The sequence below is a fragment of the Arvicanthis niloticus genome, chromosome 1, assembly GCF_011762505.2.
Source record: "Arvicanthis niloticus isolate mArvNil1 chromosome 1, mArvNil1.pat.X, whole genome shotgun sequence".
In the NCBI taxonomy this organism is placed as follows: domain Eukaryota; kingdom Metazoa; phylum Chordata; class Mammalia; order Rodentia; family Muridae; genus Arvicanthis; species Arvicanthis niloticus.
The window spans coordinates 91386502-91413005 of record NC_047658.1 but is presented as its reverse complement, the minus strand read 5'-3'; the positions used below and the strand labels follow the sequence as shown (position 1 = coordinate 91413005).

The window sequence follows — 26504 nt, the reverse complement described above, 5'->3', positions numbered from 1 at the left end:
GAGGTGACATTTCTGGTCTTCATTTTTTGTTATGAGCTTGGTTGTGGTTCAGATAGATATTGGCATTCTTTAGTAAAATCAGCTAGAGAAGTAATTAGTATTTAGAAACCATACCTTTGGTGGTTGAAAAAATTAAGAATGATTTACATAGGTGAAGATTTTCTGAGGGGAGAGGTAATGTGTGTTTTTTTCAGAGAGAGAGAGAGAGAGAGAGAGAGAGAGAGAGAGAGAGAGAGAGAGAGAGAGAGAGAGAATGTGTGTGAATTAACTTAATTCCCAAATCCAACATTAAATTCTAATTTAAATTCCATTTCCTCATAATGTATGTCTGTATATGCTAATTACATTAGCCTACAAAACCTGACATAATTTTCCATTCCCAGTTTTTAATAAACTATAAAAATCATAGCTTACTTGGACCAGAGAATGAGTTAAACACCACACATAGACTCACTCAGTTCTTACCTTGTTGGCTACAAGGTAAAGGTACAGATTTCTACAGCACACAAAATTTTGTCAGCCGTTATCCAAGCCCTTGATGAAAATTATCAATGAGTCCTGGGCTGAGGCTCTCCAGACTCCTTGCTACAGTGATGGACAGTGTCTTAAGGTTGCTGATGTCATGTCCTGTAAGAAAAGCCACATCAGCTACTTGTTTCAGGAAGAACAAGCATGAACTTACAGGCCCATTGTTGTCTCTACTTTAAGATGAAGAAATTGAAATTGACATATATTGAAAATTATATGGCTGGGCATGGTAGTACATGCCTCTACTCCCAGCACTCAGGAGGCAGAGGCAGGTGCATCTCTGAGTTTGAGGCCAGCCTTGTCTATAGAGTGAGTTCCATGTCAGCCAGAGCTACACAGAGAAATCTTGTCTCAAAAAAACCAAACAAGCAAACAAACCAAAAAAACAACAAAAGAGAAAGATAATATAGCAAAGAGAGAGAGAGAGAGACAGAGAGAGAGAGAGAGAGAGACAGAGAGAGAGACAGAGACAGAGAGAGAGACAGAGAGAGAGACAGAGAGAGAGACAGAGAGAGAGAGACAGACAGACAGACAGTTGGGAACTGGCTGGTCTGGGACATACCTGTAGAGATGTATCTTCATCTTCATGCAGCATTTAACACCCTGCCCACAACTTACACGCAGTAGAGAAGGCAAACTCATTTCATGGGACCACTCTTTAGATTAAAGCAATTAGACAGAATGTCTGTTTGCTTACATGCCTTCTACCAGATGAGAGGATCCTGGAGAACATGGACACTGTTCCATTCATTATTATATTCCTGTGTCTGGCACAAAGACTCACCTCTTAAACTCCCAAGGATGAATGAATGAGCAAGGAGAGACGCTGCAGAGCACCTGACTCTGAGGAAGACTCATTGCCATGTTTTCTGCCTGAGTTCCTATAGAGCGTACCATAAACTGGGTGCTTTATTTTCCTTTACAGCGGAAGTAAGTAAGAAATCGGGTGTCAATTGGGCCACAGTCCTCGAGTCAGTAGTGAAGAGATGTCTTCCCTTGCTCTTCTGGCTGTAGGTAGTTGTCGGCATATTTGGTTTATAGCCATAGCCATGAAGTCTCTGCCTCCACCGTTACATGGCCTTCCTAAATCTAATTGCCTCTTTGCCTCTAAGAATCTCTTCTCATGAGTACAGCATTAGAGTCACTGGACTTAGGAGTCATCCTCACTCATGATATTGACACCATCTTAACTTGGTTCTTACTACAGAGATCCTCTTTCCAAACAAGTCACATTGGTGAGTCCTGGGAAGAATGAATTCATAGAGGGAACTTATTAGTCCAGGGCAATCAGTGAAGAAGATAAGCCAGTATTAGTTGGAGGGCATAGTCCACAGGGAATACTGAGATGAGTGTGTGGGGATTCAATGGTTAGCATACTGGCAATAAAACTAAATATAGGTCTTTCATTCAATCAATACTTAATGCTAACTGAATACACAGCACAAGCCATCAACCTGAAATTCCCTGACATGAGCAAGGTGGAGCTGTGGAGAGCTTCTGAGCTGAGCAGGGGGAACAAAACTATGGAGAAACAAGTAAATATGACATGAAAAGGTTGACTCAGAAGAACTATGGAAACCCACAGGCTAAATGAATTAGCTCAGCAAGCACAAGCAAGAGACAAGAATGGCAATCAGTGAGGAATAACATTTTCAAACAGAGAACTACTGAAAACTGTTGTCGCCAGCCCAGAGTCCAGTTCTCCGATACTACTGGCACTCTTAACTGGATTGACTTTACCCACACCGATGGGGAGTTCAGGCCATCCTTTGACATGAATTAGAGCCAATGAGAAACAAGGGACAGTTGCTGAGGCTCTCAGTAGGGAAGTACAGGTTCTTCTTGCTTAGTGTTGTAAGAGTGTGAGGCTGCACAGCTGCTAGAACCATCTTGAAACCATAAGTGGGGAGCCATGAAGCTGCCAAGAAAAACGGCAGATCCTGGGAACGAAGCCATTCATAAGAAGTGCACCGAGGGCTGCATCCCTTGACATCATATATGTCCTGAACATACACCCAGAGCCAAATCACCCATGGCCTGTCATTATGTGAGTTAATAATTAAATTTTATTTTGTGTTTTATTTTTCATAACCCAGTATGGATTGGATTTCCTGAAAACTGTAGCCATATGACATTTAACTGAAACCGTAACCATGATGCACAAGTGATATGTCTGAAGTCACAGAGCCCAAGATCAGAGTGCCTTCTAGGAATGTCTGAAAGTGCAGGGTGGATGATGGGTGAAGGATAAATGAAGAGGCTGGTGGAGGTATCACCGGAAGGGACTTAGGTCAAATTAGATCTGAGCTTCGTAGTAAAAATTATATCCCTCCCAATTCCAAAACTCCTTGATTTTCTCAATCTGTGTCCAGAAATCTTCAAAAGATATAGACCATTGGCCCAAGACCAGCAGCTCTGCCTGAGTTATGGCCTCTGATCCTAATGTGCCTGGCTGTTGGGTACTTTATCTGGATCCATCAATCTGCTGGACAGAAGGAAGTCAGGAATAAGAATTATCACCCTAGGCTTTGGGAGCCATGATCCTTGGTCATACAGATCACATGTCTGTCAATAAACTTCATACCATATGACCTATGGCCATATCTCTCCATCATCTGGTACTTGACATTTAGGCATGGGCAAGGCTGCCAGAAAACTCTGCTTCTGGGCACCAGATTATTCATAAGAATAGAAAACCGAACTGAAGCCTGAAGTCACAGTTCAATGTGCATATGGTCACTGAGTCTCACACTAAACTTAGCAACTGTCATATACACAAGGAAGCTTGACTTTGGACTGCCAGAAACTAATTTTGCCCATTCTATATCAACCCTGATGTACATCTGTCTGTGCTGGGGAGGGGATGAGATCTGAAGACTGGACTAGGCAACTGAGCACAAATAGCTAGCATTTTCATCAGTGCTACAAATGACCAGTGCCATGTAAAACAGGCAGTGCCCTTTGTATTTTGAATGGGACCAAGTTAAAGAGTAACAGGTCTGTACAAATGTGCTTCCAGCTACATATCCAAGTAGCAGAAACAAGGAAACAGCTTCAGACAAAGCCAAAGCTCCAGAAAAGTTTGATGATCTTGGTCATCTGTTTGTCTGGGTGTTAATTATCTGCCTAATTCTCTAAAACATAGACCAAATGAGAGCAGCAACCTTGTCACTTTGAAGAGCACTATGTTCTTTAATTTAATGACAATAAATCAATAGTACTACAATATAGCTATAAGTCACACAATATCCCCTCATGTCATGTGGTGTGTGTGTGTGTGTGTGTGTGTGTGTGTGTGTGTGTGTGTGCGTGTGTGTGTGTGTGTGTTTAACCTTTTCCATAACCTCATGATGTGGATACTATCACTAACCCCAAGTATAGATGAATAAACTGAGAAGCTGAGAAGCTGAAGTACAGGCTAAATAACTTACCTGTGTCCCCATAAATAGTATGTGAAGAAAGGATCTGAACCCAACACTAAGTGGTTCCATAATTCATACCTTTGTTATCACCGCATGTATTTGACCTTCCAACAACCCAGAGCATTCATTTGACAATAATTTATGGAATATCTACTACACAGCAGCACTGTTTCCTGGTTCTGGTGATTTATCTGTGAGTAACAGAAGAAGTATATCAAAAACTGTGAGAGGATAAATGCATAGAAAGATGGAGATATATGGGTCAGTGAAAGAACAGATGTAAAAATGGGTAAACTGAGGAACAGACAGATGAAGTGATATACAGATAACCTTGTGGACAGAATCATTGAGGGATTAGCAAATAGCAAAGAAAGTCTCAAATATGTGGAAAGATCCCCTGGGTCAGTAGATGGGGCTGTGGGTTTCTTTCTGAGGCTTTTTCTTGCATTTCAAAGGTAATTTGTTGGCAGAATGCACACAGACACCGTGATTATAATCCTGGATCTACAGTTAAAACACACAGCTTGAAGGTAGAGCCTCTGCCTAGAAGACTGGCTCCACTCTTCCACCATCTGTGTTATCTGGAACAGATCACTTAACCCCCACCCCCGAGACCTTTTTCCTCAATTGTAAAATGAGAATAACCCCAACTCCTCACACAGTTGTAGACTGAATATTATTTGCTATTGCTTAGAGCCCAGTTCAAATGTCACCTCCTTTATGGATCATTTGACCCAACTCAATTCAACAACTGTTTATGAATTGTGCCCTTTTTCAGAGTTTGTGCTGGGGGCAAGGACAGAACAGTAAATTAGACAAATAGAATCTTTGCGTTAGAAAATATATTAGTTAAGCCAGAAACACAAGGGGAAAGCAAACAAGAAGTGTTGAGAGACAGGAGGTGTGGGAAGCTGCGGGTCTGTGATGAGAATAGAATCAGCTTTCCTTCTTGATGGCTTCACACTGCTTCACCTGGGTGGATGCTCTGTGTGCTTGTCTCCACTAGAAAGCATGGCTATTGAAGTGGGATCTACACAAAGTGAACACAAATCATTTTTTAAAGTATATTTAAAAGGAAAGAAATGAGGAAGAATGAGGAGGAAATGATTCAGCAAAACTGTTGAGACCCTCCACTTATTCACTGAAATAATTAATTGGGACTTCTTCACAAAAGCCAAATCCAGGGGCACACCCAATTTGCTGTGAAGTGACATCCACATATTTAATAACTGTCAGAACTGTACAAATCTAGCAGTCTCAAATGAAACAATATAATGATATTAAACAGAATTTAACCAAAAGGGATGCTAATGGCAAAACACCTTGAGTACCTAGACCCAGAGGGACAACTGCAGGACATTAGAAAATGCTCATGAATGTGCCCCAGCCTTACAACTGCATCCTTTTGCCATGTGACTCTGAAGTTATTCCCATCAACCCATGGGATGAGCTCATCAATCCTTTGGACTTCACTTTGCCCACATTACAGGCCCACAATGACACATTGGGAGAAGTAAAACCAGTAGAAGCGGAGAAGTATTTGCACTATGGAGCCTGCTTTCTTGCCATTTGGAAACTTTGCTTAAACTTCCAGGCTAGCTAAGCCTGCTAGAGAATGAAAGACACATGGCTGAGACATGCCAACTGCCCCCACTGACACTAAACCAACTGCCAGACACAAATGGGGCCATTCTATAAACGGCAACTCCTGCCAGGCTGCCATCTGACTTGAGAGATCAGCTGGGTGTACCCTCAACCAGAAGAGCCATCTGATCAACCACTGAATTATGATAAACAATAAAGTCCTTATGATTTAAAGCTGAAAGATTTAAGTGATATATTTTACTCTGAAAACTCACTAAAAAAAAAAAAAAAAAAAAAAAAAAAAAAAAAAAACCAATAAAAACAAAAACAAAAAACACAACCAAAAAACCAGACTTGGGCTGAGGAGATGGCTAAGTCAGTTAAATCTTGCTGTACATGCATGAGGACTTGAGTTTAGAGTCTCAACACCCTCATAAACAGCCAGACATAGAAGCATACACCTAAGCATTTGCTGACAAGCCAATCTCGCTGAACAGGTGAGCTCCAGGTTCATCAAGAGACCCTGTCTGAAAATGTAACATAGAAAGTAAACACGATGCTGTGAGTGGTGTCCTTCTATTCTATACCCTGTACTTCAAACAGGAAGATGCAAAATTTCTTCTCATCAGTAGAAGCACATAAATAGACCACTCTCTGGAATTTATAAAATACTCTGCTTACGTATAACAGGTACTGAATATACAATCACGTTGAAACAGTTGGTCAACATACAGTAGTTGAACACCAATGTGGCCATGGTCTTCTCATCAGAATAAAAGATTAGGGAGACATACATCCTACATCTCCCTGAGTGAGTGACTATATCAAGAACTGTAATTTAGCAAGATCCAGCTGGCCTACCCCAGATCACCACCTTCCATTACTGCTATGCCTTGAGCACTTAAAGACAAAAGACAGATGCTCCTGACTTTAAAATATACACCGTAGTTTCTCGTTACTACATAGAAGGGTGAACATTCTAATATACTATGCTGCATGGATACCTCCACTGGACACCTGAAGCAGGAAGTAGAATTATGACAAATGTTTGATCTTATCCCGAATCTTTAACAAAATATCTACCTGCATAATATTTGACAGCACCCAGGAAGGAGGAACCTGTGAGTCCAAAAGACAGTGTCTGGGAAGACAGATTCTAGGCTCCACTGAGTTTGGATCCAGGACTTACTGTTTTTGTTAATTAACTTCTCTGTACTTCAGTTTCTAATTCTAACTGAAATGAATAAATATTACTACTCTGCCGTGTTATTATAAGACTTAATGAGAGGAGGCACATGCATAGGAACACCTGGCTTGGAGTGCAAACACCGGGAATGCCATTATTTTTCAGTATCCTCTTTCTGACTCTACTACATTCTTCTAGTCATACTGAGCTATTTTTTTATTGGTAAAATTAATATCAGCACATTTATATTATAATATCAATGAAATATCTGATAATGAAAGAACATAAACAGATAAGCAATGAACATCTATAATCTCAGTACCTGGAAAACCCAGGCAGGAATGTCATCACAAGTTCAAAACCAACCTGGGCTACATAGTGAGTTCCAGGCTAGCCTGGGCTACAGAATGATACTGTGTCTCAAAACTTTTTAAAAAAGCAAGTAAGCAAACAACACATATAAAGGTTCTAACACAGAGACTAGAATTTAATAAATAGTAAGAGATAAATTATTCTGGGTCTTACTTTCCTCATTTATTTAATAACATAGATAACAGAGTTTCTGTAGAGATAGAACATGCATTGATACTAGACAAGCAATGGATATAGACTCAATAAACATTACCTCTTCCACTGTTACTAAATAATGATTTCACAGACATTTATTTGATGCATGTCCAACATCCCACAACTGACCTGGTTAGTCAGCACATTCTCAGCCTCTCTGTAACTACTTGCAAAATAGAAACATTCACCCTTTTACACATACCCTGAAAGTCAAGAAGATGGTAAATAACTGCTCAAAGCTACAAAATTTACAAATGAAAAAAAAAGTCTGAATCAGGAAATAACTGATGCCTTCGGCATCCATTGCTCCCCAGCGACAGGTCACAATAACCATATCTCTGCACAGGGAAGGATGTCATAACCAGCCTTTTCCTACTTCCTAAGACAGTGATGTTATTTCACAGCACAGACTTCCTTTTTGCTCAAGGGAAGGCTGTGAACCTACACAACCAGTGCTGTTTCTCCATGGAGAGCCAATCAGCAGCCTGGTCCCGGGGGCTGTGACTTGGCAGCCAGCCCCTCCTGCGCCCCCAAGAGCAGATGGCTGCCTTCAAGGCCATCTTTCTCCAAGCTCCTTCTTGATACCCCAGGAACTTTCAGTAATCACTGCTATCATTCTTACATTAAATAAGACTGAATAAAATCAAGGCTCCAAAGGTGCAGGGGAAAAAAGCCAAGCATATGCATAGGCACACACAAACATAGACACAAGCACACAGACACACCCAGGCAAGCCCTTAGATGCCAAAGGGGCTTTAGAGGGTAAGACACGCAAAGAGACTCTGGGGTATCACACCATGAACCTGCTTGCACACAACTCCTTTAATCTAGCTCTCCCTTACAGGCTGACCTGGTGTTTTTCAAGTTTGCTAGCCTCTGCTTTGCCTGCGAGGAACATGGCAGGGAGTCTGCAGTCTGCACTGACAAGAAACGTTTCTGTTTCTCTTGTTTCCGAACCAGTTTTTAAAGTTGCTAATCTGAATCACAACATTTGCTCCTTAAAGAAATGACTCACTGGGAGTTTAGCCTCAGAGGAGGAAATGTTTGATTTTTCTTTTGTTTGTTTGAAGCCTGAACCTCTCAAAGCTGAGTTCTGTCTAAGTGGTTTCTGTTTACAAAACATTTTCTTCTCCAACTTTAACAGTGATTGCATTCTTCCTCATCTTCCTCCCCTCATTCTCCTCTTCCTCTTCTTTACTCCCTTCCTTCCTCCCTTCCTCTTTTCCTCCCTCCCTCCCTTCCTTTCCTTCCTTCTTTCCTTCCTTCCTTCCTTCCTTCCTTCCTTCCTTCCTTCCTTCCTTCCTTCCTTCCTTTTTGAACAAGACCCAGATTCTAGCAGGCTATGCCTAGGAATCAAGGTTTTCCCAGTCAAGAATCTGCTGCAGGAGGCAAGCTGGAGGGATATCTGCTGTCAGCATCCTGGATTCCTTCTAAAGGAAGGGGGAGAAGCAAAGAAAAGCAGCCCGCTGCTCAGTCCAGATTCAGTTAACATCTTATGGTGATGATAATGTTTCCAAAGAAATCAGCTTTTCTGCACAGAATTCATTTCATTCTGCAAAGTTCTTAGTCTGTTCTATTCCCTACAGAGGATTCTAAGGAAAGAGGCTTGGCCCTGGATTTCAGCATCTTGGCGGCACCCTTATCCTTAAGCTGGGAGGTGGGACAGAGAAGCAAGCAAGGTGGCTATAGAGTCTGCCTCAAAAACACCTGGAAATGATAACCATCTATAGATGTGAGTATCTGCCTACCTACCAAATTATCTATCATCTCTCTATCTATCTGTCTGTCTGTGTGTCTGTCCATCGACCTATCTATCTACCTGTCTGTCTGTCTATCTATCCACCTTTCTATATAGACACTTACCTTTATATTTTAGTAGGTAATCTGAAGCACAGCAAATACTTCCTCAGCTCCCATTGCAAATCAGTCTATGGTTAAACAACCTCCTCATAACTATGCGAATGGAGACTGACTCAGAGCTCCGAACTTCATTCCTGAAGCACCTAATCAAGATCTCGGTGAGTCAGTAATTCTTAATCTTGATTATAAGGTTTGTCAACATTCATTCAACCAACATTTATTAAGCATTTATTAAGTGGTGGCACTATGGCTGGTGCAAGATAAGATGAACACCCAAGAATAGTGTTCATGTAGAAATAATGCCTTGGGAACCCTATAGTCACAAAGCCACCTTGAGTGTATCAAAGCATGCGTGTGTGTCTGTTTCTAGAAGATCAAGACCAAGGACATGCAAATTTACAAAGTACCATTGCAGTACATGTTCGCCTACATTAAAGAAATCTGGTCTTGAGGGCACAGGATCCTGAAGTTGCAGTCAATTGCCCCAGAGACAGCAGATACTCTGCTTGAGTCCCAAGAGTACTACCTGGCCTCATTTCTCCTCTTCCAGCTAGGAAACACAGAAGAATTGGCTTCATTTGCATCTCCCAGCAGGATATTAATTCCATCATTACCTTCCTTGTCCCATTCTCTCCTCAAAACTGCCTTCAGCTGTTTCTCTTTAAGTTTTTAGAGAATTCCTTTAGGACAATACCACTGGCCCTGGAGGGCAGGTGCATGATTCAGACCAGTCATAAGACCCAGAGATTAACAGGTCTTCTACACCTCAGTTAGTGGGATAATTTTTAAGAAGAGATTTTACTTTGAAGTTTGTTGTTTTAATTATATAAAGTAAAAAGACAGCCTGGGATAAAGACATTTTCTATGGTTTGATAAGATCCAGCCTCATTTGTCCTTTATGTGACTGAAAAGGTGAGCCTTTCAACTGGCCTACTTACCCTAAAAGCCATGAACATAAGGCACAGGGAGGCCAATGCAAGGTGGGTGGCATCATCTATGAAAATCCCTCTGCAAGGATGTGGAAGAATTAACCACCTTTAGAAATAAATGATATTTTTAATACAGAATAGTACAACCTCAAAGCATAAAGCATTTTTAGGAAGATCTATATATAAGTTCAAAATGAACTTACATAAATCATACAGATGTCTTGATTATCAGTCATTTGTATGGTCCCATTTGTATCTCCTCCTCCAAATTTATACATTGGAACCCTAAACCTATATCTCAGAGTGTAAATACATTTGGAGTTAGGGCCCTTTAGGGTGTAATTGGGCTTTTTATATATTCTGGATATTAATCACTCTGAGATGTACAGCTTACAAATACTTTCTCTCATCCATGGGTTAGTAAATAGTGTCTATCCATATAAACTAACTACCATGGTCATAAAATATTACCTAAGTACATGCACAAATGAAACCCATACAAAAGTCAGCACTCCAATGTTTATAACAGCATGTATTCTGAACTGACAAAATGTAGAAAAAACCAGTCTGTTGATTACGTTTCTTTTGCTGTGCAGAAACCTTTCCTATTCACGTCGTCCCACCTCCCGATTCCCAGGACTGGTCTCTGGGCTAGTTATGCTCTGTTAAGAGAGTTCTTGCCTACCCCAAGGTCTTGAAAATATTCCCTGTGCTTTCTTCTAATAGTTTATGTGTTTCAGGTTTAAAATTAAGGTATTTAATTTGTTGTTGTTTGTTGCTGCTGTTGTTTGAATGAAAAGATATGTATCTAGTTTCATTCTGTAGCTGGATATCCACTTTGCCAGCTCCATTTGTTGAACAGCTTTCCTTTTTTTCGACTATGTGACTTTTCTACATTTGTCAAAAATTATGTGGGCATAGCTTTGTCTGTTTATTTCCAGGCCCTCTATGCTGCTTCATTGGCCTGACTGCTTTATGCCGGTGACAGGCTCTCTTTATCACTATAGCTCTATAGTGTAAGTTGAAGTCCTGGGTTGTGATACCTCCAGCTGTGCTCTTGCTTCTTAGGATTGTTTAGCTACCTCTTGTCTTTTATGGTTCTAAATGAATCCTTAATCCATGTTTCTAGACATGTAAGATATATTACTGAAATTTCAGTGGGTTTCACATTAAATGTCTAGATTTGTTTTGGTAGTATCATTAATTTTTGATAACAGTTCTGCTAACCTAGGAGTATGGAAAATCCTCTATCCTGTAGTGTCTTCTTCCACTCGACTTCCTTTTTCAATGTCTTAGAGTTTTCATTATAAAAATCTTTCATTTTTTAGAGAGGTTTATTCCTAGGTACTTTTTTGTTTCTTTCAGCTATTGTTAATGTGATTTTTTCATAATTTCTTTCTCTATTTACGTATAATAAAACTCTAACCACTAGGATATGTCCAGGCTTTGTATTTTGAGTTCTGTGTTGGTGGTGAGTTGCTGAGGGAGGGTTTGAGGCCTCAAAATAACAATCCTCCAGATTCAGCCTCATTCTCCTGTGCTGCTGCTGTGAGCTCATGCCTGGAGAAAGGGTCTGGTCTTGTCATTGTCTGTGGCTTATATTGTTGTGATGTTCATATAAACTTTTTCTATGTGTGTGAAGTAAGACTTTAACTTAAAAAATATTCACCAAAAGAGGCTTAAGAGATTGCTCAATAGTTAAGAGCATTGGTTTCTCTTCCAGAGGACCAAGGTTAGATTCCCAGCACCCATGCTGTAACAAAGGACGATCTGTAACTCCAGTCCCAAGGTCTCTGATGCCCTCTTCTGGCATTCATGAGCCCTGCATGGTAGAGTATACAGAAATAAGTCTAGGCAAATACACATAAAAATAAATTAAATTTAAACTTAAATGATTTAAATGTACAAAAATATGATTGCTAACAATGAATAGTCATGTATGCATATTCTTGTCAGGACCAGGAAACAACCCAGGCACCATCCCGGCCCCTCTATAGTCTTCTTCAAATAACTAGATGATAATACTTATCTCACTTTCTCTCAGAAAAAAAAAATCCTATACTTAATGACTTTTTGGCTTTCTTTATCTCAGTTTTCTTCCCGGTAAAATGGGAATCATTATATAGCTCCCTTGTAATACAGCTGTGAGCATCAAAGGAGGTCATATAAAAAGCATGCTCTCATTTCATTTGTCACTGTCCCCTGCCAAGATTTGACTACAAGTTTATTTCATGTACATTTTCAATCTAGTAAAACATATTCTTAACATGACTAGTTCATTAATCATGCATACATATGAGATTGAATCAATGTGTGGATGCATGGTTTTTATAGAACATGAAACTGATTTCTTTTCCTCCAAAATTCCAAGAAATGACAAAAAAATTAGTTAGAGCCAAATTCCCAGGGCTGTGCCATGGGAGTGAGTAGTCAGTAAGTGCTCAAGCCTGTTGACCCACGTGTAAGACCTCAAAACCACAGAGAAAGTCAGTGGTGCATATCTGTAACCTCAGCACTCCGATGCTGAGAGGGGGAATCACTCAGAAACTCATGTGTCAGCTAGCTTGGAATATACAGTGGGACAGAAATACATCAACTCAAGGTAAAAGAAGAGAGCCACTCCTGAAATTTATCCTCCAATCCCAACAGGCATAGGAAATGGCATGCCAATGCCTGTACACACCAACACCACCACCACTATGTTCACATATGCACAAAAATAATTAATTATTACTTTAAAAAATAGACAAGACAAAATGCCACAGGTTTCTTGGGCACTCTTGAGTTAAAGAATTTGGAGTTATACTCAAAGAAACCCAACATACACAAAGAAGACACATGTATGATGTTCAAAGCTTTACAAATGTAAGGGAGAACTTTAAAAATGGAAACTGTTATGTAAAATTTATACCACAAAATTGGAAAATCCATGCAAAATAAATGAGTTCTTAAGAAAACATAATTTACTGAAGCTGACTCAAGAAGAGGTAGAAAACTGAGTGGAAGAAATCAGAAATGCTGTCAATGTATATGTACACTGAAGACAAGGTACCAATGAAAGAATTTTGGAAATAGCTGCCAAAATTAAAAACACATATACCTTTCAACTCAGAAATCCCACTCCTGGGAGTCTATCCAATAGAAATACAAAGTGTTGGTGCCAAAGGATATGAGTTCAGGTTATTAATGCAGAATCACTTGGGGAAGGGAAAATGATGTGAAGAATATGCCCAGCCATAGCAGCTGTATTGTCATGCAAATGACAGTTGTCACCAGCTGATCTGCAGCAGCTTCCAGAATGAGTGGATAGTGAAATAGGCAAGAGGAGCCAGTGAGCAAACATCATGGTTTGCAAATAACAATCAAAATAAGTCCTTCTCTATGTATTTGTGTCTATATGGTTTCATAAACACAAAGAGGCTCCAGAAAGATACATCCAATGCTGTATACAATATACCGTATATATACAATACAGCTGAGATTATACAGTAAGTACTGGCTATGAGTTAGGAGAAAAGGTAGGGAAGGCAGTTAGCTAAAAGAATAAAAGCAAACTGGTTCTAACCTACAAACTTTAACCCTATAGCCTAGTTTTCAGAGTGCTAGAAGGCTCTATGCATGCTACCATGGGTAAAAGTACCCATTGACTTTATCCAGCTGTGAACCTTGCAAAGTACAATAGCAACCATCCTGGAAACATGTGTCCATTAGTACAAGAGTGGCACAAATGTTATAGGAGTGACTAACCACTTTCTGTTTGAATTAATGGTCCACTTCATAATGCCTGCCACTGGTAACAGGACCAAAATCTGAATAGGTCATAGCTGTAGTGAAAAATCTACCATTATTATTCTGCTAAATAGATGGTTCTAAACCCACTCCTAATGATGTATCATGATACCCACAGATAAGTGCATCTCTCAAATATCATCAGATCATCTGTTTTTGTGATATATGTGGTAATTAGGATAGAGACAACACAACTGGCCAACTTGCAGAAAATGAAAGATTGTGAAGTTCTCAGCCCTCAATGATAAATATACAGCACAACATTACTTCCAAGGCTTAAGGATCATCAAGAAAGAGGGATAGAAAGACTGTATGAGCCAGAGGGATGGATGACTACAAGACAGTATTTTTCCAGCTGTATATATGAACTGACATCAGCTATGCCAGCATACACAAGACCTGAATAAGATCAAACCAGCTAAACTGAAAAGAGAGGTGGTTAGAAAAGCCAAGCCCTAGATGAGCAGCTATTGTCAATTAACAGTTGCTGAGAAAGACAGATTAATTTTTCTTCAGTGATGCGGCCCCTGAAAGGCTACATATGTTTCAGTCGACAGCCGTATTCCCATGCACATACAGACAGCACTAAGTAGACCCAGTGGGTTAAAAAAACTAATAACAGAATATATAAAATTGGGAGGGAATAGTTGATGAAGGATAAAGTTAGGAGGGGAGGATATGGGAAGTGAATGTAATCATAATCAATAATCATAATCAAATTTTCAATCAATAAAAAAGAAACAAAAACTACATGTAAGTTAATTATGATAAAATGCTTTCACGTTATGATCCCCTTGATATAGAATCATATATGTATGTATCTGAGTATGAATGACATGCATGTGTATTTGGTTTATGATTAACGCTATAGCTTTATAAAAACAATAATAAATGAAAAGGACTCAAGCTTGTACTTTGCAAAGACAGCTTTGGTTGTTCTCTCAATACAACAGAAATCCCTGAAACTAAAATGCTGGAAATATTCTCATCCCAGTCCATTTATCTTGGTAAAAAAGCCAAACAAATATCATAGGCCAGAGAAAAGCCTGGCTCCACAAATGAAAAGTCAACAAAACCACATGACAATCATACCCAGAGGTTATGAGAGGCCATATCACTGAACCAACCACAGCCACTCAGGGTTAGTGTAAATGATACCAGTAGAAAACGTTAGGGTCCTCACTCCCACCCTTACAACAAGAAAGTGTTGAGCAAACTGAAGGTCAGTATGTTTTCTTGGATCCATTATAGAACTATCACCATCGCTTTGAAGTCTGGAGATGCATGTATCACAGTGGGTTAGAATCAAGTGCACCTGGAGCACCCATAAAACCACATTGTGGGAACACTTAGCTGATAATCCTGATGACCTTATGGGGCTGACCAGATTAGTTTGAGTTTGGAATGCCCAGGAGTCCCTGTTATAGAGGGTATGTGGTTGTTTGATATTAATTAGGCATCCAAAATTCTATTCCATTCTGACACCAACGACTCAGCACAGGCCACACTGGTTCAAGATTTCAAGTAATTCACTAGAATGGTTCTCAGTATCATGAGAACAGTTTGTGCTAGCTGTTTTACTTACAAAGATTAACTGTTTTTCTTACAAAGCTGAACAGCAGCTAAGAGGGAGAATATGCTGTGGGCGCAAGGTACAGGGTGAGCAGAGGATGAAAAGTTCCACGTCTTCTCTGCACACTGCACCTAGTTGGTGCATCATAGTCACCAGCCCATAACTCCATGGCCCTTCGGAGGTTTCCTGAAGTTGTTTCTCCACATATGCAGAATTGACTAATTGGCTGCACTGGTGACTTAACCTGGTGTCCAGCCCTTTTCCTCTCCCGAGGTAGTGACTGGAGCCAAAAGTCATGACTTCAAACTAAGCTTGGTCTTGCTAATGACCTGTCTTCAGGGGTTACCTCAGAATCACACAAAAGATTGTAAATTTCAAGGGCATTTAAAGTTCTATGCCAGGAGACAAGAACAAAGACTAGATATATTTTTATTTCCTTTCTTTCTTTTAAAACTATGTTCAGTGTCATGGAGGAAACCTGGGGCTATGTGCATGCTGAATGCCACTGAACTCCAACCTCATCCCTGAATACATATTTTCTGTTATACTGCAGGGTCCCCTGCCCTTTCATAAATTTCATCTCTAGAAATCCTACCAGAGTGTCTCTGTAAAGAGCAGAGTAAGACCTCTTGTGGATTTAAGTGTTGGAAAGAAGAGCTGCCCGCTGCAGAACAAGCCTGGGAAAGACCAGTGGACTGTCAGTAGGAAGGACTATTCTCCAGAGGAAAGACTTCACTTTGTCTCACCTGGGGGTGGGCAGCTTAAACTCCAGCTCCTCCCCCCTACACCGTGCTACCTCATAGCCTAAAGGAAGAGAAGCGGTTTTGACACACCACAGCAGCTACAATCCTCCTTAGCCTTGGCTCCCACAACCTCACTCCAGTAGTGACCAAACGAACTACCTCCCATAGAGGAGGAGAATTCATGGAAGTCTGAAATGCACATGGGCATAAAAACTCTGGGCATGTTCAAAGCTTAAGGCAGCACAATTAAAAGCAATCACAACCCTACCAAGAATCAGATTAGCATAAGCACCTCAAACTGAATGGCTGCACATGCAATAACTTCTGGTGTGGTGTTCAACAAGACATACTACAAGACAGTGAATGTGAGGACTTACTACCTTTAGGGATGTTAGTGGCAGTGGCATTTACTCAATTAAAGATTAAGAAACAAGTATTCATTTACTCAAATAGACTCTAGAATAGCATTTTACAAATGTTAGACTTCATATATTCCCTACAACTCAAGAAAGAACAGTTACTAAATGATGAAAATAAATACAAACAAAATAAATATTCTACTACATAAGCCAGAAATGTCATTACAGAATATACACTCACAATAGTTTAAAATGGGCTCTTGAAGACTTCTTTGGTTGTCTACATTAAAAGTAGCATTATCCACAATAACTAAAACAGAAGAGCCACAGTGTCCATCTCTGGATGAGTAGATAAGAAATAATGTACCAGACTATTACTGGAATTTACAAAAGAAAAAGCAGTTGTGAGATGACTCAATGGCTAAAGAATTTACTGTGCTAGTATGAAGACTTGAGTTACGATCCTTAATATTCACATCAAAGCCAGGTTAAGTGGCACTCCAGTTCCCATAGGGAGAGGCAAGCAGATACCAGGAACTTGATGACTAGTTAATCAAATCAAATTTTTGGGGTCCAGAATGTCTAAAAAAAAAAAAAGGTGAACAACAGAGGAAGAGACCCAACACCAACCCCTAGCATATCTTTATATGCTAGGGAATATACACCAACCCTCAAACACATGAACAAACACACACACATACACACACAGCATATGGACATAGACAATGAGAGCACAGCTCCAAGGCTCAGAAGAACATCTCTAACCTATGTCCACAGCTACTGAAATAAACTGCCATCTAATGACTGAAAAACTTGTCATTTGAGAATGAAGGAAAAACAAACAATTTTCTAGACAAACTGAAACTGAAGGACTCCAACCATCATTCGATTTGTTTGCTAAGAAATGCAGATGGTAGACATTGGGTGAAAAGAAAAAACGCTGGAAACATACAACCTACAGAACATACAGCGTTCCCATGGAGCAAAGGCCTTGGTCAGATTAAGAATACTACTGTACTAGGAGTTGGAAACCACATTCAAGGTTAGTATGAATATTAAAAGACAGAAATATTTAAAATAACTATAGCTATAACTATAATTGTTAATGAATATATAGTATAAAACTAAAAATATGGCATATGAATCTAAAATATTAAGGAAAGAAGGTTAAGTTTAGAATTTCTATGTATGATTAAAATTAACCTGTTAGTGATTCAAAGTAGATCATAGGGTGTCGCATGTGAGGCTCATGCTGACCAGTGTGAAGCTATAATAGTAGCAGGTACACTGAAGATAGAGAAGACACAATGAATTTAGCCACAAGTGACCTTAGCAAAGAAGAAGACAGAAGAAAGTAAGTACAAAATAAAAACTTGTGAGTGTGCTAAGCATAAGAAGCTAGGTGCTCAATGGACATGTACATCAATCCTCAACAAGAGCTCAGTCCTACAGCAGACTCCTGTATCCACCACCACTCTCCAGCCAAGCTTAGGAAATACTGTGGAAGAGGAGGCAGACAGAATGCAAAAGCTGGAAGATGGAGAGGAGAGCTGTGAAATGCTATCTTCTGGGCATGAGTAGTGCAATCATAACTCACACCAGCTGTAGTTTACCTGGACAAGGCCTGTGTTAGATTAAGCCAAACAAACTGAAGTAGTGATTGGTAACTCATAGTTGCTGTGAGAGAGAGCATCATTCCCTTATGAGGATGTGAACACCGGTAAGTTTTTCTTGTACCAGTGTTCCAGTAGAAGGGAAATGCTAACTGAATTCACTGAGTTGTCAAAAGCAAAAAATGAAAGAAACACGAACTTGAAAGTAGGATGTATACTGGGAATTGGAGGCAAAATTTGGGGTGGATAGAATAATCTTTCATTTGCATATGTATCAAATTCTCAAGAATAAGGAAAATTAAAAAACAACAAACAAAAAGGAATGTTAAATCCTTAATTACCAAAAAACTTTTTAATGTAAATGGGTTCTTTAGTTAAATGATACAGAATGATCAAATTACATTTAATAAAAAATTTCATGTAATGCATTAAGCCTAAATCTTGAAGACACAGAAAATGTGAACAGATCAATAATGAAAGAGGAAACTAAATCAGTAAATAAAAACCCTCCTGAACTAAGAGAGGCTCAGGACCCAACCAAATATCGAAAGATTAAGTGATGACAATTCTTCACAAGCACATCCAAAAATCTGAAGATGTTCCCAAGCTAATGTTTCCGAATTCAACAAGTCTCTGAGACCAAAACCAAACAACATCATCATGACAAGAAAATTAGAGGTCAAAATCATTATAGAATACAACTCTAAAAATGCTCAACAAAACATTTGCAAACTAATTTATGGAAAAAAACCCTACAACATGATCCAGTATAACTTAATCCTAGTGTGCAAAGATGGTTTAGCATATGCAAATCAATAAATGTGATGCCTCACATCAGCAGAATGGAGAAGAGATGTCATGTGAGCATCTCAAAAGACTCAAAGAAACCACCCAACAAAATTCAACATTCTTGGGGTCCGGATAAAAAATCAAGTGTTACAACTTTTACCTAGTATGCATGGGGCTCTGGGTTCCTTCCCTAACCATGATAAATACTCAACAATATCCCTCAGCATACTAAAGCCACTATAGCAAACTCAAAGTTAACGCAAACAAACTCACATAAGAGATACATAAAACACTTCCCTTTAAGATTAGGGATAAAAACCAGGATTCTTATTATTGACATTTCTGTTCAGTATAATACTCAATATCATCTCCAGAGAAACTAAGCAAGAAATGAAAAAAGCAAACTGCATCCAAATGGAAAAGAAGAAATTGAATTTTCTCTGTTTGCAGAGAATATTATCTTATATATAGAAAACACTCAGGATTCCACCAAATTTCTCTTAAGATCAATAAGCAACTTCAGTGCAGTCGTGGTATATAAAATACACACAAAAGTCAGTTTTGTTTCTATATTTAGGAGACATGAAATTAGGAAGACAATTTCTTTTGCAAACACACTCTTTAAAATTCACTGGAAACGAATCTAACCAAGGAGTTTGCATATCTACACCCTGATAATGAAGCTGGAGAAACAAGTGTGTTGTTGAGTAAAAAGAAATAAATAGACTGGGAAGATGAAACAGAACCATCTAGAAACAGAGACACAACTGTAAGGAAGCCAGAAATGAAAACCAAAGAAACCTGGTTCAACAGACTTAAGAAATACTAGAGTTGGCATAACCAGACACCGATTTGGAAAACTCGACACCATCATTTTTCCTGTTGCACACAAAATTAGACTTCAGATAAATTGGTATTAAAAATTCAAAGCAATTAGAGAATAATACATGATAATAGTTTTATAATATTGGGGCAATATGAAGCATGAAACAATATGAAATCTTGATCAGAGGAAATATTTCAAGAGAGACACTGGCTGATTTAACAGTGTATAATCTAAAACATCTGTCTGACAAAATACTGTAAAGACAGTCCCACTATCAGTTTAAACTTAGGTAGCCTTACACATGAAGTTACTTGGCACTTCAAAGGCTTTTAAAAGGGGGGAGAGAATAATATGTTTTTAAAAATAGAAATAAGCATAAGAAATGCTGGGAATGTAAATAACAGATACACACAGATTTGCGTGAGTTTACTAATAATGGGAGAGGGACTTTATCTTACCCCTGTTTTCAGTCTGGCTAATTCTTCTACCCAGTTCCAGAGCTGGCTGGGTACACATCTTTTTCTGCTGATTTGATTCAGCATTCTTTAATTATTAATGTCTTTTCAGTATGTTTGTTCTTTGTTTTATAGGGCCATGTTTTTGTTACTAACCCTGTTGGTATAAATTTTGAGGACTTCTTAAATATTCAAAAATAAAATGTCCACTTTTGTGTTTGTATTAAGTTCCTAGTGCTGCTATTCAAAAGTGCCACAAACCGAGTGACTTCAAATGACAACAGTTCATTTATCTCACAGTTCTGGAGGCTAAAAGTATAAATCAAGATGTCAGCAGGACCAAGTTCCCTGTGGTGTGCTGGGCAGGAATCTCTCTCTGTTTCTTCCTGGCACCGGTGGCCCAAGAGTTCTTGGCTTGTGGCAACATCATCTCAATCACTGCCCCCATCTTCGGGCAGCCTCTGCTCCCCTGTGGTCTTTGTCTTCACACAGCATTCTTCTCTGTGACTCTGTCTATATGAAGATGTTAGACATGAAGGCTTCCTGCTCTTCTCTCGTGTGAGCCTGGATGATTACAGCTAGAGGGGCCTTCTTTTCACATAAAGGCACATTCTGGGATACTAGCAGAAAGAACTTCAGTAAATCTCTTCCAGAAGACAGCTCATAGAAGATACTTGGGTAAATCTTAAAGGACTGTTGAGTACAGGAACCAGCCTCAAAAGGTTTTAAACTATAAAAACCCACTTAAATGACATTCGCAGAAGAATAGACAAACAGAAAGAATAGAAAATAGTATTTGTCAAGGGCTATTGGGAAGGTGTACCATAAGAACAGAGCATAAAAAGTAGGTAATTTTGGGAGAAGTCAGCCTCACAGAATTTCTCACTTCATATGGCAATGTTCACATGAATCTTTGTATGTGTTTAAATTCATATAGCTGTGTAGAGGTTTGTCATCTACTCCAAAAGATCTGAACTCTGAACTCCCTTAACACTCAGAAGAAATCATGTTTTGGAGACAAGTTCTCACTATGTTTACAGGCTGTCCTGAAACGTCTGCCTCAGCAGAAGAAAAACAAAATTTCTGCCAGACTGCTCAATAAAACCACTAAATCCATTGACCTGTGGTATCTAGTAGGGGCTAACAAACAAAAAGCCCAGAACCAGTAGTGAGCTGTCTCCTGGAATTGTTGGCCTGTGAGGTCTCATTGGCATCCCAAATTACAGGATACTGTCAGTGATCTTGTTACCATACTGAACTTGATGCTAAGCCCACTGTGGTCGAAGACACCGTGTACTTCAATCATAACATGGGAAAATCAAGCTGGTACTCTTTGGAAGCTTCATCCCTACTAGTTAACTTTCATAGTGTTAGACGGAGCTATGTTAGCTTCCAGAGGAGGAAAGTAATCTTTAGTCTTACCCAGCTATAAATGATATGGGCTACAATAATGACTATCCTGAAAAGACATGCCCACTAGTGCCATAGTGGAATGAATGTCATGGGAATAACCGACCTCTTTCTGAATGGATTTAGATCTTGCTCCAAAAATTGAAAGGCATCCATGGATCCATTACTGGGGTCAAGGACCTATGGCTAGACAGGCCACAGGCTCAAGGGAAGAAGGTACTTCTATTACTCTGCTAAACAGACAATATATTAAATCAACTCATAATGACTTTTTTCTTATACCCATAGATTAGCTCATCTTTCATCCCTCATCAGAAAAGCTTCTTTTTGCATTACATGGCTATTAACTATGTAGTAAAAATGCAGGAAATGAGAACTTGAAATGATCAGCTCCAAAATGCACATCTATATCATATCCCCTCCTCTCAAGGCTCAGGGATTATGTGGAAGATGCTGACAGAAAGATTCTAAAAATCAGAGACAGTGGATGACTACAAGGAAATAGTGTTTTCTAGACAAAGCAAGACAGTTGTGCAAATAAATTCATAGCACTTGAGATACCAAGCACAAGACCTGTGCAAGCTCAAGCCAGAAAATTCCCAGTACCATGAGGAAGGTAGATAGCTGGGTGGGCAGTGGTGCCATACACTTTTAATCCCAGTATGTGGGAGGCAGAGGCAGGCATATTTCTGTGAGTTTTTGGCCAGCCTGGTATGCAGAGTGAGTTCCAGAACAGAACTACAGTGAAATCCTACTTTGAAAATGTGGTTGGGAAGTAGGCATAAAGTCCCACCCCTAACTGAGGAGCTACTGGACATTGATGGCTACTGGGAAAGGGAGCATCCATTTTCTTTAGATTGTGGCCCTGGCTAGATTGATCAAGCTTCAGTAGAAGGCAACATACCCAAGAGTAAATGGGCAGCACAGCTGTATTTTTGTTTGTTTGCTTTCTTTGCTTTATTTTAAGAGGACACAAAGTTTGGTCGGTTAAGAAGGAAGACCTGACCTGAGAGAAGAACAGATATGCTTAAAATATACTGTGTGAAATTCTCAAAGAACTAATAACAATGAGAAAAAAATTAAGCCCTAAACCCTTTAAGTGGCAATATAACAATGTAAGTGGAAATTCTGATGATGTATGGACCTTCTATTTCCCTTGCTTAAAGGTGGTTCAGTGCACACACATAAGTTAAAGGTGAATCAGTTCACAAACACACACAAGCCTTCTTTCATTCATAAAACTACTAAATGATATCATGCGAAATTACATTTAGGATACATGTACAATCATACATGAAACAGAAATAAATGTCAAGCTTAAACTTGGATCCCACCACCAAAATATTTCATTATGAATTTAAAAGATCCCAGAAACAAAAATAAAAATCTAAGTTCTGCAATGTTTCCAGTCTCAACTAGTTCAATCTAGAAAAAACTACATTTCACCTACTAGTAATAGAAATAAAAGTAATCATATCATATGGCAGTGTTCCCAGGCGTTTAAACTTGATGGCTTTGATATTTGCAAGCCAACCAAATATTTTGACTAAACTACTACCCCATTATTATTATTTCTGCCCTAACAAATCAGTGTCAAGCAGAACTAGGGGATGCTGGCATGCTCTCACCTGTGAGAGCTGCCTTCCTTTACTGGCTTCTCTTCTGTTGAGAACGGAAACTCAGCAGTGTTTACTAATGCAAACCACACAACTGATGACTCCACCAACAGCCCTACAAAGTCACTGAGTTGCTTGAACAAACAGAGGAATGGTGGGAATGAGCAATGCTGGTGTAATTAACTCAGCTCAGATGTGAGTCCTATTGGTGTAGCCACATCTGTAATGGCTTGGACCTTTGTTTCCTGCAAGAATTCTTGCAGCTAGCATCACCTCATGATCATATTATTCTGCACTTCGCATAGAAAAACACTCATCACATGAAGGAGATGAGTATTTGTTGTTGATTCAGTCCCTGAAAGAAATTTCTGTCCAAGGCAATGCATAATTTGATGCAGCTTTCTTTTTTGATTCTCAAGTTGTGGAATCTGGACAATTTCAGTCATTTGCTTAACAAAATTCCCCTAAGCTCTAAGGAAATTCTAGCATATGGTATATAACCAGTAAGCATAATAAAGGACGATAATAAATACCTATATTACTGGGCTATATTTACCTTTTTTACCTTTTTATTGTTTTTCTTGTGAATTTCACATCATAGACCTACTCTCACTCATCTCTCCCTCCTCTCACACCCAACCTCCACCCTTGCAACCTCCTCCCCAACAGAAGAAAAAATCTCATTTTGGAGGCTGCAGAGTGTCACATTATTTCCCACAGTATACTCTTTGTTCACACTTCTTTTCTTACAAATGTTCATTCCAATGACTCGCTGATCTGATACAAGGCCTCTGGCTTCTGTTATTCTATCAATATAAACATCATTGGGACTCCTTTTGGTTACCCTATTGTTGCCCTGTGTCATGGAGGTCCTATAGTAATGGATCTGTAGGACCAGCCCCTTCATGCACTCCAGCAGCTCATTGATGGGGTGGATGTTGTGATGGGCCTATTCAAAGCTCTGGATCTGGGTCTCTCATGCCCTCAGGACCAGCTTCCTCAAAAACCCTGTAACCAGTGCCAGCTCTATCTTGCTGCCCAGGTTAGGTACAGGGTCTGCTCTACCAAGTGTTGCAGCTGGTGAGGCATGTGGCCAATTCTATCACTCTCATGACCCTAGGGCTAGCTCTGCAGTCTGCCATAGGTGGTGAGGGACAAGGAAGGGGAGGATGTCTCTTCCTCTTCTGTGCCCACACACAGCACAGCAGACAAGAGGCAGGGCTGGCTGTCCCACACTTATGTCCTTGGGGCTGATTCACCTGCAACTCCCATTTTCAGGACCAATTCTACTGTGCTGCCCAGGAGAGGTGCAGAAGCTGCTCTCCAAAGGGCTGCATCTGGTGAAAGGCAAGGATAGCTCTCCTGCTCTAATGACCCCAGGGCCAGGTCTTCCCCTTGCTGTAAGCCATAAGGAGTGAGGGGAAAGGAGATTATCTTTCTGATGTCCATGCCACTGCAGAGAGATGGGTGGTAGGTCCAGCTCTCTCATGCTCAAATCCGCAGGCCAGCTCACCCACAACTCACTCAATGTATGTAGGCCACTTACCCTAATACTGCAGCTTGGAGGTAGAAGAGCAGGGTCAGCTCTCCTGCTCCCATGCCTCTAGGGCCAGCTATCCCATGATGCCTAGGTAGCAGGTAAGACCAGATCTGCACAACTCTCACACATCAACATCTGTCTGGCCTTTGATGGTATCAGACCCTGCTGCTGCAGGGCCATAGACCCAGACGTGACCCCTGGTGGCAGACCAGGACTATCCCATGTTCCTTGGTGGCATCACCAGCTACACATAACTGTCTTTTCCTCATTACCCTTGAGTGTCTGGTTCTGCCTCTCTTCTTTGTGTTCATATCCTTCTGTTTCTCATTTTCTTCCATTTCTCTATCACTTACTTGTTCTTACTCCTCTTAGTGGCTCCCAGGGTGTCTGTGTCTAGGGTTGTCTCAGGAGTGGTCTCAGGAGTGCTATACCGTGTTTGTGCATTGTGACACCTGGTAAGGGTCATCTCAAGCATAGTCTGACCTGCCCCCAGTCTTCCTGTATGGTGCTGAACTAGTTGTGATCTCAGGCCGGCTCCTGTCCAGGCACCCTAGTACCAGTCTGGTGGTTGTCCGGGGTTACTACTCATGCAGCTTGCCCCAGTGGACCCTTGAGAGGGTCACCTATCTCTGGTTCACTCCACCCAGGGCTTGTGGTCCCAAGAAGGTTCTTCTAGTCTCCAGCTTTCTTCCTTCCTGAGATCCCTGCCTGGCCTGCCTGGTGCCAGGACTAGTGGTGGTCTCAGGCTAGCTCCCTGTCCAGGTCCCCTGGAGCGGACTGGTAGTAGTCTCAGGTAATATTTTCAGGGAATGTTATGCTACTAATTATTCAGATGTTCACAGGTCAGAACACTGAGTGTGGACATGGGGTGCTTTCCTCTCTGCCTCCTACTGATGCACATGTGACACAAAAAGCCACATCTGCAAAGCCTCTAAGGGCAGATATTTCTAACTCTGAATATAAGCAATAACTATATTCGTATATTATTCTTGGGTGGATGGCTAGAACCTCTCTCATGATCCAATGTGCCACTTATGTTGGTCAAGAAGCCCAAGAGACTCTCACAAAAATGTGCATACCTCAGAAAGTCTTGAGTATCTTGAGTCAAATGAGACAAAGTGGTAGTCGGGCTGCAAGGGCTAAGAATGGCCTCTGGACCCACTCTCTGGGCCTGATTCTCTGCTGCACCATTTCCTGGATCTGGAATTTGGAGGATATGAATGACCCTCTTGAAATCTCCACTTTCCAATCTCCACTTTCTCTTCTGCACAATGGAGATAGGAATAGTAGTTGCTCATGTGGTCTTGAAGACTTGGTGTATTCTGTTCAACAAATGAAGATCTACAAGTGCCTCTGCCATCATCTGAAAGTGACAGCCCATTTGGGGGTTTAAATGCAATCAGACATAATCGTTTTAACAGAAAAAAGGAAGCAGTTCTTGTTTGCTGTGCAAGGTGGGGATGAAGGGGTGCTAGGAACACTGGATGAGATTTCTGTCCTTCATGAGTTGTATGTTCAGGGTGGTAAAAGGCTGAGGATCATGCCAGAATAGACAGTCTGATTATTAAACTAGTAACTGAAATGTGGAGGCTCTGTAGGTCAAACACACAGGAGCTCCAGTGTACACGTGTCACTGCAGGTAGAAGAAAACAACCAGGCTGTGGATAACATGACGCCTTCAGTGTATATAGGTGATCAGAGAGAAGTATTCTTGA

The 26504-nt window shown here is 40.2% G+C and overlaps 1 protein-coding gene and 1 non-coding gene across 2 annotated transcripts in view; both read right to left on the bottom strand.

Moving 5' to 3' along the window:
- The window catches only part of Hs3st4 (heparan sulfate-glucosamine 3-sulfotransferase 4), a 382005-nt gene that overhangs the window by 222700 nt on the left and 132801 nt on the right, over nt 1-26504 (bottom strand). The window lies entirely within an intron of this gene.
- LOC117701650 (small nucleolar RNA SNORA17) lies at nt 25598-25731 on the bottom strand. The gene has a single exon (XR_004605793.1). It is a non-coding gene; the product is annotated as a small nucleolar RNA SNORA17 (small nucleolar RNA).